Source organism: Gopherus flavomarginatus, chromosome 20 (genome assembly GCF_025201925.1).
Source record: "Gopherus flavomarginatus isolate rGopFla2 chromosome 20, rGopFla2.mat.asm, whole genome shotgun sequence".
In the NCBI taxonomy this organism is placed as follows: domain Eukaryota; kingdom Metazoa; phylum Chordata; order Testudines; family Testudinidae; genus Gopherus; species Gopherus flavomarginatus.
The window spans coordinates 6,533,536-6,547,401 of record NC_066636.1 but is presented as its reverse complement, the minus strand read 5'-3'; the positions used below and the strand labels follow the sequence as shown (position 1 = coordinate 6,547,401).

General features: G+C 51.4%; 1 long non-coding RNA gene across 1 annotated transcript; it reads left to right on the top strand.

The window, feature by feature from the left end:
• The first annotated feature begins 6,348 nt into the window (after positions 1–6,348).
• On the top strand, positions 6,349–11,499 carry LOC127037881 (uncharacterized). The gene is made up of 3 exons (XR_007770505.1): positions 6,349–6,442; positions 9,612–9,778; positions 11,016–11,499. It is a non-coding gene; the product is annotated as an uncharacterized LOC127037881 (long non-coding RNA).
• The last annotated feature ends 2,367 nt before the right edge of the window (positions 11,500–13,866 follow it).

Sequence of the window (13,866 nt, the reverse complement as noted above, 5' to 3'; positions counted from 1 at the left end):
GAGTGGCCATTTGCCTCTCTGTTTTTTTGGTAGGCTTGCCTTAGGTCCTTAATTTTCATGTGGCACTGCTGTGGGTCCCTGTTATAGCCTCTGTTCTTCATGCCCTTGAAGACTTTTTCAAATGTTTTGGCATTTCCTTTACTGCAACAGAGTTCAGCTAGCACGGATTTGTCTCCCCATACAGCGATCGGATCCAGTACCTCCTGTATGGTCCATGCTGGAGCTCTTTTGCGATTCTGGGACTCCATGGTCACCTCTGCTGATGAGCTCTTCATGGTCACCTGTGCTGACCAGCTCGCCACGCTAGCCAAACAGGAAACTAAATTCAAAAGTTTGCAGGGCTTTTCCTATTTACCTGGCCAGTGCATCTGAGTTGAGAGTGCTGTCCAAAGCGGTCACAATGGAGCACTCTTGGATAGCTCCTGGAGGCCAATACTGTCCAACTGAGTCCACACTACCCCAAATTCGACCTGGCAAGGCCGATTTCAGCGCTAATCCCCTCGTCGGAGGTGGAGTAAGAAATCAATTTAAAGAGTCTTTTAAATAAAAAAAAAAGGCTTCGTCGTGTGGACGGATCCAGGGTTAAATCAAGGTAACACTGCTAAATTCGACCTAAAATCGTGTAGACCAGGCCTTAGAGAGACAAAGTGGGGGAGGTAGTATCTTTTATTGGACCAACTTCTGTTGGTGAGGGAGGAAACGTTCGAGCTACAAAAAGCTTTTCTGTTGTAAGTCCTAAATAACGTGAAATGCTTTTGTATAAGCAAAGACTGCAGAGTCTGTCCTCCAACTTGAGAAGATTATAAGGGGTTCATTGGTTTTAATTGTAAATAACTGTTGCACTCGAGAATAATAGGCAACAGGGCCATCCCTAGGGGGATGTGGGGCCCGGGGCAGAAGTGATAGATTTGTCTCTTCCGGGATCAACCGCGCTGGCCAATCGCACTGGCCTTCCATGGTGCTGCCGCCGACCCACGGCCAGACACCTGGGCTGCGGTGGCCCCAGTCCTTCCCCGAGACCCCCACCACCTCCTCCACTCCACACTACCTCCCATCCCCACTACTTGCTGCATCCCTCCTCCTTGGGACGAGGGAGTGAGGAGGGACGTGGAGAACCAGCAGCCAGTGGACGGAGCAGGCTCGGCTGGTTGCTGGGGCCGGCAGCTCAGTGTGGGGAGTGTGGCCTTCAGGGGCAGGAGGAGCTGGCGCTAGGGGGATGGCGGCTCGGCCTGGCCCCGACTCTGCCTGACTCAGCCCGGCAGGCACTCGAGGCACAGCACTCGGCATGGTGCTGGGGGAAGCTGATGGCTCAGCCCAGCCCAGCCCAGCTTGCCGCTGGGGCTGGCCCAGTGCTGGGGAAGGCCAGGGGCTCGGCCTTGCCTGGCTCTCAGGGAAGCTGGCGGCTTGGCCCGACTCTGACGAGGGAAAGGGGGGCTCAGGGGTGGGGAGGCCAGCAGCTCAGCTTGGCGCTTGGGTGGGATGGGGTGGGTCGGGGGGCTGGTGACAGAGGCTCAGCCCGCTGTGGTTGGAGTGGGCGGGCCGGGCTTCTCCGGTCGTGGGGCCCCCTCAGAGTCAGGGCTTCTCCTTTTACAGGGTGGGAAGGGGTTTTGGAGCTCCGGTGGGGGGGGGGGGCAGAGCCTTGGGCAGAAGGGGCGAGGCTGGCAGGCTTGTCTTCCCAAAATGGTGGTTCAACCACCACCCATCAGGACAGGGCCCAGAGCAGTCGCCCCGATTCGCCCTACGGCTCTGATAGGCTTTGTCTGGCACAAGGACAGAGAAATGTTGAAAGATATCAACCAGGGTAGAACTTTGGGATATTAAGAAAAATTACTTAGGAGGAGGATCCCAAATGATAGCACGGGCAGGTAATGAAATACAATCCTTGAAATGAATCAAACTTAAAATGCCTCCGATAAGAAAAGGATTGAAGAAAGCTGTTATACACCAGCACCATCTACTGGATACCCATGGAAACGACAAAGAAATTAAAGAGCTAAAACCTAAGCACTCCCTTGGCATGTGTCCATTGGGAATCAGAGAGTGGCCCCCCTCCGATGAGCCCTGAAACCAGGACATGTAAACGGAGGTCACCAGGTGCTTAGGAAAGTTGACTAAGCCCAACACAAGAAGCAGCAGAATCCTAAATGTGAGCGACTCCTGGAGCAGCTGTGTGGAAAGGACTCTCCCCAATTTCAGTGCCAAGAGGAAAAATGGAGATCCCATCTCAAAGATTATATTTCCCCTTCTGTTCTTAATATCAATTCTTGTGAGTTATTTTGCTGAGTCTATGCTCCCTAGTGAGACCTCACTAGACAGAAGTATAAAAATATCGCTCGAGCCTACTGGGGTGTAATCAGCGAAGGCCAAAGTACGATTGGAGTTGCAGCTAGCAAGGGATGTGAAGGGTAACAAGAAGGGTTTCTACAGGTATGTTAGCAACAAGAAGGTGGTCAGGGAAAGTGTGGGACCCTTACTGAATTGGGGAGGCAACCTAGTGACTGATGGTTTGGAAAAAGCTGAAGTACTCAATGCTTTTTTTGCCTAGGTCTTCTCAGAAAAGGTCAACTCCCAGACCGCTGCACTGGGCAACACAGTATGGGGAGGAGGTCCAGCCCTCTGTGGTGAAAGAACAGGTTAAGGACGATTTAGAAAAGCTGGACATGCACAAGTCCATGGGGCCAGATGCAATGCATCTGAGGGCCCTGAGAGAATTGGCTGATGTGATTGCAGAGCCATTGGACATTATCGTTGAAAACTCATGGCTATTGGGGGAGGTCCTGGATGACTGGAAAAAGGAAAATATAGTGCCCATCTTTAAAAAAGGGGAGAATAATAATCCAGGGAACTACACCTCAGTCCCTGGAAAAATCATGGAGCAGGTCCTCAAGGAATCCATTCTGCAGCTCTTGTAGGAGAGGAAGGTGATCAGGAACAGTCAGCATGAATTCACCAAGGGCAAGTCATGCTTCACCAGCCTGACTGCCTTCTATGATGAAATAACTGGCTCTGTGGATATGGAGAAAAGTGGTGGATGTGATATACCTTGACTTTAGCAAAGCTTTTGATATGGTCTCCCACAGTATTCTTGCCAGCAAGTTAAAGAAGCATGGGCTGGATGAATGGCCTATCAGGTGGATAGAAAGCTGGCTAGATTGTCGGGCTCCACAGGTAGTGATCAATGGCTCCATGTCTAGTTAACTGCAGAGTGCCCCACAGGTCGGTCCTGGGGCTGGTTTTGTTCAACATCTTCATCAATGATCTGGATGGTGGGATGGATTGCACCCTCAGCAAGTTCGTGGATGACACGAAGCTGGGGGGAGAGGTAGATACACTGGAGGGTAGGGATACGGTCCAGAGTGACCTAGGCAAATTGGAGGATTGGGCCAAAAGAAATCTGACGAGGTTCAACAAGGACAAGTGCAGAGTCCTGCACTTAGGATGAAAGAATCCCATGCACTGCTACAGGCTGGGGACTGACTGGTGAAGTGGCAGTTCTGCAGAAAAGGACCTGGGGATTACAGTGGACGAGAAGCTGGATGTTAGTCAATTGTGCGCCCTTGTTGCCAGAAGGCTAATGGCATATTGGGTTGCATTAGTAGGAGCATTGCCAGCAGATCAAGGTGTGAAGCAAGGAGATTCTTTTCCCCAAGAATCAGACAGGCACAAACAATACTGAAGGGGTTTATTCACTGTACCAGGAAAACTGATAAACAGCTTCAAAAGTATGGTCCTACAATGACCAATTAAATACATTTTTCTTACAATTTAATTTGTATTTATCTTGTACTTACGGAGACAAACATTGTTTCAGAGAGAGAGAGACCATGATAATGACAGGAGCAGACATACGCACAAAACTATTTGGATTATATCAATTATCTATGACCACCTTAAGGAGAAGGGGTCGGGTGAGGTGAGTGTTCACAGATACCCAGAGAGCTGTGGCAGAGGTTTGTACTGTTCTTTCTTACCGAGAGGTCGAGTTACTGGGTGAACATCTGACTATGTAAGTCTATCAAGTGTTTACAGCTGCCACTGTCCTTGGGCCTCTGGTATGTCTGCTTGTTAGTGTAAACAGTCAGAATGAGCTCTACCCTGACATCTGGTGGTGAGCGGTGGAAAAGGACTTCAGGGGCTGATCTTGGTTGCATGGCCACTCCCATGGAGGGATGACTTGCCCAAATGGTCACGTTGGCTGCTGTGGGACCCCTAGTCCCTTTGTTATTGGAGCAGGAGTAATAAAGTGTTGTTATCCTGATTATGGGATCAAGGACATAGAACTGTACTTGGCATTTTATGAGAGGGACTCGCCCTCAACTAAGTAACACTTGCTAGGCAGGGACATGGGTTCCAGAATCCAGTGAACTGAGAGAGAGGCTGGGGACAGGTATGTGTACCTGGTAGTATGGGCCCCTTTGGAGGGCCCTAAACAGTACTTTGATGCTCTCCACTATACAATGACAAGCTAATTTTGACTCCATTAGGAGTCTTGTTACATGCTGCAGAGTTGAACTCACTGATTCCTAAGTCTAAGCATTAGACCTACTTTGGGCAAGTGGTTCTGAGTGTGCCAGCACTGGGGCTCCCCTGCTAACAGCTGCATTGACTAAAGAGCTAAAGTTACTGAGAGCTGTGTTAAGTGGGGACCTGAAGACATATTGGTGAGCAGCTAGCAGGATAGCTAGCGGAGAGAAGCAGCTGGTGGTGAAAACTGTAGCAGAACCCTGCTGAGAAATACGGCAATCGACCGTTGACCTGAGCAGTGGAGCATGTAAGCTGCCCTCCATACCTCCCCCCACTTCCACCCAGTCTGGGAGGTAAACTCTGCAGATGAACTTCTGAACTCTGGGGGCTGCACTGACCAAAGACAGAAACTGTGAGTGAGGCCTGGTCCACACTACACAGTTAAATCGATTTAAACAGCATTAAATCGATTTAACTCTGTACCCATCCACACTACAAGGCACTTTAAATCGATTTTAAGGGCTCTTAAAATCGATTTCTGTACTCCTCCCCAACTAGAGGATTAACCCTAAAATCGATATTACTATATCGATTTAAGGTTAGTGTGGACGGAAATCAAAGTTATTGGTCTCATTCCTTTAATGTAGCTACCCAGAGTGCACCGCTCCAGAAATCGATGGTAGCCTAGGATCATGGACGCACACCACCGAATTAATGTGCCCTAGTGTGGACCCATGAAATCGATTTTATAATATCGGTTTTATAAAACCGGTTTTAGTAATTTCGATTTTATGCTGTAGTGTAGACGTAGCCTGAGGGTGACTGTGAGGTTACTAGACTTAAGGACACTGCCAAACTTACTTGGGGGTGGGGCTTTTGCCCATGGTTTGTGTTATGAATCCTGTTTTTTGGTGCTTCCCCAACATAATGCCACAACGTTTCCCTCCTTTATTAAAAGGATCTTGCTACACTCAGACTTTGTGCCTGCAAGAGGGGAAGTATTGCCTCTTAGAGGCACCCAAGGGGGTGCTATATAATTGTCCCAGGTCACTGGGTGGGGAGTTGAGTGTTTTGCATTGTGTTATTGAAATGGAACCCCTAGATACTGAACCCGGCCCTTGTTGCTGCCAATTCTGATGGGCAGAAGGGCTATATTAGTCACGTGTTTGTCTCAGCTGCTAACTGAATTTTTAACTCTTGCCTAAACAGAGGGCAGTGATTATTCCCCTCTATTCAGCACTGGTGAGGCCACATCTGGAGTACTGCATCCAGTTTTGGGCCCCCCACTACAGAAAAGATGTGGACAAATTGGAGAGAGTCCAGCGGAGGGGAACAAAAATGATTAGGGGGGCTGGGGCACATGACTTACAAGGAGTGGCTGAGGCAACTGGGTTTATTTAGGAGCGAAAAGGGGGGATTTGATAGGAGCCTTCAACTACCTGAAGGAGGGGTTCCAAAGAGGATGGAGCTCGGCTGTTCTCAGTGGTGGCAGATGACAGAACAAGGAGCAATGGTCTCAAGTTGCAGTGGGGGAGGTTTAGGTTGGATATTAGGAAAAACTATTTCACTAGGAGGGTGGTGAGGCACTGGAATGGGTTCCCTAGGGAGAAGGTGGGATCTCCATCCTTGGAGGTTTTTAAGGCCCAGTTTGACAAAGCCCTGGCTGGGATGATTTAGTTGGGGATTGGTCCTGCTTTGAGCAGGGGGTTGGACTAGATACCTCCTGAGGGCTCTTCCAACCCTAATTGTCTATGATAGCCATATGTTAGATTTTAACTCCTTTATAAGTCTAAGCAAATTCACTTCAGAGAGGTTGAAATGAATTGTTTTAAGCCATTGCTTTTAATATTCTAACCCTGTCCCTTTTGGACCAACGTAGTCAAAGAGAAGTAACTACCCCCTTCAACGCACCTCAGGAAAGTGCACCTGGGCAGTGTGAGCAATGCGGGAGATACTAAATAACTGAGAATTGATGATTGTAAGTAAACTTGCATTGTTCCCTGGTATAACTGCTGAACCGCAACTCTAGTCTGGGAGCACTGCTTGTGGGACTGTATTGTGTGTATAGCACATCCAGGCAATTGTGTCGACATTTAAGGTTGAACTGCTTACTATGTATTAATGTGGTTCTGGGTGCATTAATAAATTGTTGGCTGGTTAAGAATAGGTGAGTATCCGGATCTGAGAAATCCTGCTCAGGTTAAAAAGTTGACTGAAAAGATACTAGCATCCCACCAGTCAGCTAATGTTCCCTGGACTTTGTGCAAAGGGGCTCTCCTGTTGGAGTCTATTGGAGTCTGCAACAGGTGCCACTGGGAGGGGGGCACTTTTCAAATCTCCCCAGATGTGGCCTTGGCAGTGGGTGGGTGGGTCCTCCTGGAGCCCTGCTCTGTGGGCGGCAGTGACTGGGGAAGGGGAGGGGAGCAAGGGGATGTCACCCAGATGTCCCTATAGAGTGAAAGGCCCTTCCTCTCCTTGGGCATTCTGTGCCTCAAAGCAGCACCCTGGACCCCCATATTCACCATTGTCATATGATTATATGTTTCAGACAAAGCATGCCCTGTAAGAGATCTGCTGAAACCCATTGTTCTATCCAAATGTGTATATCATTAGTATGTATCAAATTATCAGATTGTGCTGTATGGTTGTTCCTAAGAGATGTTGTAAGTTTGTTAGGGACATACAAAGAAGGTGAACTACTCCCAGGGGGTGCTCCACAACCATTAATCAGCAGGGGAGTTGTAGTTAAGGGATTTATAATTCAATGACAGTTGAGCAAGCATCACACAATGGGGACTCTTCAACCCCATGACTCAGTAGTACAAGACCACACCGGGGGATTGCTCAACCCAATGACTCAGTGAAGCCCACCAGGCCATGTCTGGGCAAGCATCTCCTAGGCACATGGATAAGGCTAAGGATATAAAATAGGTAACAGTGGCAGCATGCCTTGGGCTCCTCCTCCACTTATGCTGGAAATAACTGGGACACTGAGAAGACAAATCATCTGAGAAGACTGGTCCAGGCTTCAGGGGGAAGTCTGTGTATTGTAACATCCAGTGGGGTGAAAACACTGCTTCATCTAAATACTGCCTACTGCAAAAAGGTTTACAATTTAGGTTGTGTGCTTTATTTTTATTGGAAACCATCTGTCCTTATGCCTATCACCTAAAAATCAATCTTTCTGTAGCTAATAATCCTGTTTTACATTTTACATAAAACACTGTGTTTTGCTTGAAGTGCTTGGGAAACCTCAGCTCAGATACAAAAGCTGCAGCGCACTGAGGGAGGGGCGGACTGGATAATAAACTTACAGTGGTCAGGCCCTGCCCAGGGCAGGGCAATACAGCTCAGGGGTGCAAGGTCGGGGAGCCAGGGGGAATTGGCTGATGCCTTTCACTGTGTGATTCATGAGAGGCTTTGGGTGTCTTCATGCAGTCTAGCTGGTGTAGGGCTGCACCTGCTGTGGTGCTGAGTGATAATAGCAAAGCATCCTGAGAGACAGCCCAGGCTGGAGAGTTAAGGTGGCAGAGTGGCACCCTACTTCCAGCTTGTACCCCAGGGATCCCATCATGGGGGGGGGGTCAGCCCTTATAAAGCAGAAGCCCCTTTCCCTCCCTGGGGGAGGCAGCTCCTATACAGCAGGGGTCACCTTCCCTTCCCAGGGTGTAGGTGTCTCTTTTCTCACCATAGCTGTGCCCCCCCAGAGAACCCTCTGTCTCTGCAGCACCCCACACTGGCCTTCTCCCCATCCCTCAGAGGGCAGGTGCTGGGCAGGGGGAGGGAGGATCTGCCACCTATAGGCTCCACTCCCAAGCTGTGCTAAGGTGGGAGATGCCAGGCACCACGAAGGTGGAGAGGCTGGATGGAGCCAGCCCTGACCTGGGGAACAAAGTAGATCAAGCAGAGAAAGGCCCTGTCATGAACATACAGCTCAGGGAAGCATAAAATCCTCCTTTACCTGTAAAGGGTTAAGAAGCTCAAATAACCGGTTGGCACCGGACCAAAAGTACCAATATAGGGGAGAAGATACTTTCAGATCTGTGGGAGAAGGTTTTTGCTTTGAGCTCTGTGTTGTTGTCCTCTCGAAGAAAAAAAAAATAAAAAAAAATCACGTAATCCAGCTCTTACTGAAATGATGCATCTAATATTACAGGAATAGTAATAGCAAGAAAATGCATTAGATTCTCTTTTGTTTTAGCTTGTGAATTTTCTCTATGCTAAAAGGGAGGTTTATTCCTGGTTGTTTTTTTTTTTTTTTTTTTTTTTAATACTTTAAAGTTTTGCCTAGAGGGGAATCCTCTGTATTTTAAATCTTACTACCCTGGGCTTGGAGCAGTCCTTTGGAAGTCAGATGGCCTTCATTCACGTGCTCGAGCCAAGCTGACCAATCTCCCTTCCTCCCTCTGCTCCATGGCTTCACCCTGTGTGGTGGGTTCCTGGCCACCCTGGGGGCCATGTCTGGGAACACAGGGGGCTAGGCCAGGAGCTCACGGTGCTGTGCTCACTACAGTGCCATGAAGACCTCTGCTCTAGCCCCCTCAGAGCTAGCTGGGAGAAGCAAGCACTGCTCCCAGCTGTCTGAGGCTTAATGGATTGGAGCTCCCCAGCGTCACATGGCAGCACCGTCCCTGGAGCTTAGCCCCTGGGGACGAGATGCTCTGTCATGCTTTCCCCAGCCAGGGGTCCCAGAAAGGCCCCATCACCGGAGAGCTGAAAAGGCTGGTTCACTTTCTGTAGCAAGCTCTTGAGTATTTAAAAGGGCCTGATTCCTCACCTCATTTCTCACCTGCCTGTGGATCTGTGGCAGATGATGGCAGCAGTTGAATGGTTACCAAATGCACCTGGCAGATGGTTGCAGAAGGCACCAGAGGCATCTTGCCATAAGGGGCCTACTAGAGGGAATAATGAGGAAATGGCATAAAACCATCACAGACCTGCATGGAGAGAAGGTGGAGCATTGCGAGGCTCATCATGGTACAGCTGGAGAAGGATGATAAGTCTAAGAAGCAGGTTCCAGACTCAAACGGGGCTAGAAGGAGGTGCGGGAACAGCAGAGGGAGCAGCTGGAGTTGGCAGCAGGGCGTCCACAAGATCCAGCTACCCATCCAGAAGGGTGTCTTCATGACCTGGTTCCCTGTCCATAGATCTGACGCGGATGGAGTTGGAGCTGAAAGCAAAGGAGCCACAGCTGGAGCAACAAAGGCTAGAGGATAGTGAGAGGCAGCGAAAGCACGAGGCAGAACAGCAGGAGAAGCAGCGTAACCATGAATGGGAGATGGAGGAGTGGAGAGGCATGAGGACTCACCAAGGGGTAAGTAGGGAAAGACTCCGAGATGCCAATCCTGCAGGGAACCTAGGCTCCAAATCATTGCCCCAGTTTAAGGAGGGAGGGGATATAGATGCCTGCTTCACTGCCTTTGAGAAGGCTTAAACCTGTGGATCAGCACTGCTGTCTTACCACCCCCGCCCCACTCAGTCCCAAAGCTAGAGAACCGTACAGCCAGATGGAAGGTATGGAGACTGGGGATTATGAACTGTTCATACGAGCTTTGCTGCTTAAGTTTGAACTGATACCTGACATGTATAGGAAAATATTTTGGGGTCTGCAAAACACCCTGGGGGTGACCTACATGGAAGTCACCATAAGGATGGGAGACTATCTTCGCAAATTGGATAAGGGTGCAGGGGTCACTATGCTGGATGATTTGTACAACCTGGGTGGGTTGGAGCAGCTGTGTGAGATCCATTCAGCAAGGGAAGGAACATGGTGGGTGGGGGCCAGGGGGGAGAGAGGAGAGGGCAAGGTGGCATTGAAAAAGAGGAAGCCGTGGCAGGGCACTGAAGTCCAGAGACTGGGGTGGAGGCAGAAGGTAGTAATCTTGGTTGAAGAGGTAGGTGGAATAAAGCTTCCAACAGCCCCCTCTCCTTCCCCTGTAGGAGTGCCAAGACTGGAACAAATGCTTCAGAAATAGTCTCAGCACATCTCCATGTTCCAATTTCTTCCTTCTGAAAAATGCAGCCTCCTTCCTCTGCACACCCAGCACTCATGATAATATGATTAATGAGCAGAGCTTCCCTGGCTGCAAGGTAGAATTTACACAGCAGGAGGCTAAGCCTCTTATAACGTAATTGGGGTTCACAGCTCTACCCCAGGCGAATGATGAGTTCAACTGTCTGCTTCCTGCTCCCATCATTACTGATGCCCAGAAAGTTAGGAAAGAGTAGATCCCTGGGGCTTTCACTTAGTTATAGCTGGACTTCTTCTGACTATGAAAGGACACGCTGAGAGAGGCCAGCTCAGTGGCACAGTGGGTCCATGACTCACTGAGAGTATCATCACCCCACACAGCCAGAGAGATGAGACAGGATGGAATTGAGAAGCTCACAGCTGCTTTGCTGGGATCCCAGTATTTCCCTTCATTCACTGATGTTGTGAGGAATGGGTTAAAGCCTCTATACTTGTGCAGGGGCCTCTCAGGAGCTACATGTCCTCAGAGCCCTGGGGATCTGAGACACTCAGCGTGTTCTTCTGTTCCATCTGCCTGCAGGGGAGAAAACAAGACGTCAATCATTTCTTAAGGAAGACATGTATGTTGGCCTGGCAGCCAGAACACCTGCAATCAGTTTCTGACTATCAGATTTCCTGTGCGACCTTATGGAAATCCATTTCTTAATAATTGGGTGTGTGATGAAGTGGGGATTTTCCCTTGTTATGTTGTATGTGAATCTTACTGTTTTGCATGAATGCTGTGTGTGCCTCAGTTTCCCTGTGTATTGCACCAATGTCTAGGTGATGGGAATAAGCGTGTGTGACTTTTGTGAGGATTATTCCAGCTGCCTGCATGTTTGCTGTGGCCACCACTACATAACCTGAGACCCAGGAGGGAGACACGATTAGGTGACTCTTGCAAACACCAGAGCAGCAGCAACGGGCAGGGCAGGGGTGAGGCAATTGGAAGCAAGTCAGTCTCAGCTGGCTTGGGGCTCTGGGCTCCCCTGCCCCACAAGATGGACTTGGTTGAAAGTCACCAATTTCTGTGCTAACAATTTCTGTTCTATACTGTGTTCCTGGTGACTAATAAACCTTCTGTTTTACCAGCTGGCTGAGAGTCACTGCTGACTGTGGAGTTGAGGTGCAGGGTTCCCCAAGAGCCCTGCCTGGGCAGACTCACTGCAGGAAGCACACAGTGGGGCAGGGGATGCTGAATGCTCCTGGTCAGACCAAGGAAGGTCAAAGCTGCTCAGAGAGAGGAGGCTCCCCCAGAGTCCTGACTGGCTTCGTAGGCAGTAGTTCCAGAGCATTGCTCCGGTGACTCTGTGACAGAGTGTGAACGGGCACTCTGAGGAAGTATGATTAGCCCCACTGACATGGGAAAGACAGTCTCCCGCACAGATTATCGGGAGAGCAGACACTGGCCAAAGGAGCCAGGCAAGAGCCTTGAGTTTAAGCTGACCCAGCCAGCCCAGAGAGTAAACAGCAGCTAATACCTGAGCCTTCCCCAGCAAGCCAACGTTCCTGTAATTCTCCTGCACGACATCGCTGTACAGCTCCCTCTGCGACTCAAAGCAGAATCCACTCTGCTGGGGTGAAATACAAGGCCACCTCTTCAAATGTCACTGGCACCTGCAGCAAGCAGCATCCCCCCACTTAACACCTGCCACTGCTGGGTCTGCCAGCCCCCCGGCCTAGTCACAGGCCAAGAACAGGGGCAGAGGTGTCATTAACTGATTCAACAGTGACAAACACAGAAGCTGAAAACTGCCTTGGAGACAGACACCCCACTCACCTCCCATGTTCCTAACTGGGACTGATGTTTCCAAGGCTGCAGGTGGATTAGCTGGAAATCCTCTGACAGGGCCACAGCCTCCTCACTGCTCTCTGGGCCACCCTGCTGCACTCAGCTCTGCATTTCCTCAGGCAGGAGGCTCAGGAACTGCTCAAGAACCAGAAGCTCCAACATCTGCTCCTTGGTGAGAGTCTCTGGCTGTAGGCAGCGATGGGAAAGTTTCCACAGGTGGCCATAAATCTCCCATGGCCCCTCAGCCTCCTGGTAGCAGAAGGCCCTGAAGCGCTGGCGCTGCATCTCCGTGTCATAGCGGCGCAAGATGGTTTCCCTCACCTTGGCACTGTCACCAGCCTCCCTGCCGTCCCACTCCCACTGCCGCTCAGTCATGGTCTGTGACAGCACCAGCAAGCTTGGGAACTCCCCTGCCATCCAGCACTGCCCTGCCATGGGGCCTCTCTCTGCTTGATTCACTTTGTTCCCCAGGTCAGGGCTGGCTCCATCCGGCCTCTCCAGCTTCACGGTGCCTGGCACCTCCTGCGCTGGCACAGCTTGAAAGTGGAGCCCCAACGCAGCAGCTCCTCCCTGCTGGTTGGCCATCTCCAGCCTTGGGGGACTGGCCTTGGTACGAGCCTCCGGCCCACGCTCCGTATGTAACTCCCCAGCCTGAGGCCAAAGGCCAACTGTGCACCTTTCAGTCTCCAGGCCCTAGGGCAGCCCCTTGCCCAGCACCTGCCCCTCTGGGGGATGGGGAGAAGGCCCAGCGTGGGGTGCTGCAGAGACAGAGGTCCTGGGCTCAGCCAGCAGGTTCTCCTGTGCAGGGGCATGTCTACGGCAAGAGGAGCCAACAGAGCAAGAAGAGAAATGGAGAGAGGCAGAAAACAAGAACCTTCAGCTATTCCCCTTTCCAGAGTCTGGTAACCCCAGCTCCATGCCCATCCCCCACTTCCTCATCCCCTCCAGCCCCCTGCCCACAACCAGCCCCTCCAGGCCCTTAACCGTCCCCTCCAGGCCCCTGCCCACAACCATCCCCTCCAGCCCCCTAGCCATCACCTCCAGGCCCCTGCCCACAGCCATCCCCCTAGCCACAACCGTCCCCTCCAGCCCCCTAACCGCAACCATCCCCTCCAGCCCCCTAACCACAACCGTCCCCTCCAGCCCCCTAACCACAACCGTCCCCTCCAGCCCCCTAACCACAACCGTCCCCTCCAGCCCCCTAGCCATCCCCTCCAGGCCCCTGCCCACAACCATCCCCCTAGCCACAACCGTCCCCTCCAGCCCCCTAACCACAACCATCCCCTCCAGCCTCCTACCCACAACCGTCCCCTCCAGCCCCCTAGCCACAACCATCCCCTCCAGCCCCCTAACCACAACCATCCCCTCCAGCCCCCTAGCCATCACCTCCAGGCCCCTGCCCACAGCCATCCCCCTAGCCACAACCGTCCCCTCCAGCCCCCTACCCTGCCCGAGCAGCCCCAGCCCCAGCCCCAGCCCCAGCCCCGCTCAGGGCCGCGCCCCCCGCAAGGCAGCGAGCTGCCCCCGGACCCGCCTACCCAGGACGCTCCCGGGTTTAGGCCCAAATGCCCCACCCATGGGCGGGGCCTTCACCTGGCGT